General features: G+C 40.9%; 1 long non-coding RNA gene across 1 annotated transcript in view; it reads right to left on the reverse strand.

The window, feature by feature from the left end:
• Positions 1 to 1,124: 1,124 nt before the first annotated feature.
• LOC138852313 (uncharacterized) overlaps positions 1,125 to 2,500 on the reverse strand; it is a 149,078-nt gene continuing 147,702 nt past the window's right edge. The window contains exon 3 of the long non-coding RNA XR_011391642.1: positions 1,125 to 1,240. This is a non-coding gene — a long non-coding RNA (uncharacterized lncRNA). The remainder of the gene's footprint in view (positions 1,241 to 2,500) is intronic.

Raw genomic sequence — 2,500 nt, forward strand, 5'->3', positions numbered from 1 at the left:
TTCCGTGAGGGGTCAGTACTTGGGCCAGTACTGTTTCTTGTGTATGCAAACGATATGACAGAAGAAATCGAGTGAGATGAGTCTCTGTTCACAGATGATGTAAAACTGATAAGGAGAATACAAACAGGAGTAAACCAGGAAAGACTACAGATGGATTTGGATAAGCTGAATGACTGATCCGACAAGTGACTTTTTGAATTTAACCCCAGCAATTGAAAAGTTATGAAAATCGGAGAAGGCCAAAGATGTTCGGAAGTAGTGTATTTGATAGAAGGATAAAGGCTGTAAACCTTCTTCAGAGAGAAGGATCTCGGGGTGAGCATAGTTCCGAGCATTTCGCCTGAGACACACATCAGCAAAATAACCACTGCAGCAAATGCGAAACTGGCAAATTTGGAGCATGAACAAGGAGGTATTCACGACCTTATACATGATATATGTCAGGCCCATCTTGGATTTTGTAGTGCCAGTATGGAAACTCATCTGGTAAAGCAAGCAAAGAAGCTGGAAAAAAATTGCGAAGGTTTGCATCGAAAGTAATCCCTGAGCTGAGGGGTATCAACTATTAGAGGCTGGAGGAGTTAGACCGGATGACACGAGAACTCATAAGGACCAGAGATTGCAAGATTACGACGTACAACATGTTGAGAGGAACCGGCAGGGTGGACAGGGAGAGTGTTTGAGATGCTGGACTCAGATACACAAGGTCACAGCTGCAAGTTTAAAGTATTTCCACGTGTGTGCTTAATTTTCTGTGTGAAGACCCAGAAAGGACCACGAAATTAAGAGAAAACAGAACAAATTAATATAATTATAACTCATTATACATTAACGTGAAGGTACAGACAGGACGCTTTAACTTTAGTAATTTAATAAAGAAAGAGATAATAATAATAATAACGAAAGTAATAATAATAATAATAATAATAATAATAATAATAATAATAATAATAATAATAATAATAATAATAACGTACCTTTTGGCAAAGATTTATGTAATCACAAAGCAAAACGATAGGAAGAATATATAACTATCCAGCTCGTAAGAACAATTAATTCAAGACTCTCTTCTTTATCAAACATTACCGCTTGCAAAATAATGCTCAACATACTCACCTATAAGGGCGAAACTTTGATACGGGGATAACAACGCCAGAGATCATAGAGGCGATGGTAGTTACCCTGGGACTGAGAGCCGGGCGGGTGCCAAGGCGTGTCCAGGTATCACTGGCACCGGCACCTGGGAATTGTATCATTTTGTTAGTCGCGATTTATAAAAATTATTTCTCAGAGTCACAACAATCAGCTTTAATTATTACTGACATGAATACACACGCAGGCAAGCGCACATACATACGCAGACACACACACACACACACACACACACACACACACACACACACACACACACACACACACACACACACACACACAAACACACACACATATACTTGTATGTCTGTGTGGGAATGGGGAGGGGGGGGAGGGGGGCCATGGTGAAGAGGTGAGAGTTCTCACTATCGTAAAAGTTGAAATTGTGTAATGAGTTGTGTGGATCGATTCGGCAACCTCACTGGCGCCAGACAGCCATCTTACCACAACCTCACTGGCGCCAGGCAGCCACCTTACCACAACCTCACTGGCGCCAAACAGCCACCTTACCGCAACCTCACTGGCGCCAGACAACCACCTTACCCGTTAGGCAACGAGTGTACAAATTCATCACAGGCAGATCTTAAACTTAGACGATGGACTGTGAAGGCCCCAGCTTTTTGCCCAGATCTCCTTTTATAGGTAGACCAAACTCACAGGAACCTTGCAGAACCAGCACTGATTATATATCCGTCACTCCAGGCCTTTCCATGTCCCATCGAACCAAAATACTTGTATCCTGCTTTAAGAAAATGCAGAATCAGTATTTCCTACTCTTCAGAAGTTAAGTCCGGCTAACCAGTTTCTTTTAAGTATGTTTAATGGCTATTACAATACTCACCCTCAAATAGCACTGCTAAGGCCAAAGAAAATTTGCCTATACTCCTTTCGATCTAACGAACACTAATATAATTTACATATATTTATGCTTTTGCCTCTCAATTAAACTTTTTCACATACATCGTCGAACCTCGCGTTGAAAATCACGCACACTGTCAAGCTTAGAATTATTAAACACTCTTCATTAAGCTGTTTTGCTCCATTCTTTCTTTGTAATCCAAACAGCAACCAACCATTTTTCTTATTCTGGAATCATGTCTGTCATACCACCGTCATACACTCTCCTCTAACATTATATTCCTAATTCACTTCACGCATCACAGCACCTCCATTACCTCCTCCTTGCTGAACTTACGCCACTATACTGTTATACACTTCCGATTATACATCAGTTAAATGCTCTTTTCATCAACGGATTCCTCAGCACTCCTGCACATTTCGTTCCTCCAGTAATTCTTTGACTTTTCTCATCCTTCACAAGTGCAATTGTTAACATATCCGCTTCAGA

This window comes from Cherax quadricarinatus, chromosome 6 (genome assembly GCF_038502225.1).
Source record: "Cherax quadricarinatus isolate ZL_2023a chromosome 6, ASM3850222v1, whole genome shotgun sequence".
NCBI lineage: Eukaryota > Metazoa > Arthropoda > Malacostraca > Decapoda > Parastacidae > Cherax > Cherax quadricarinatus.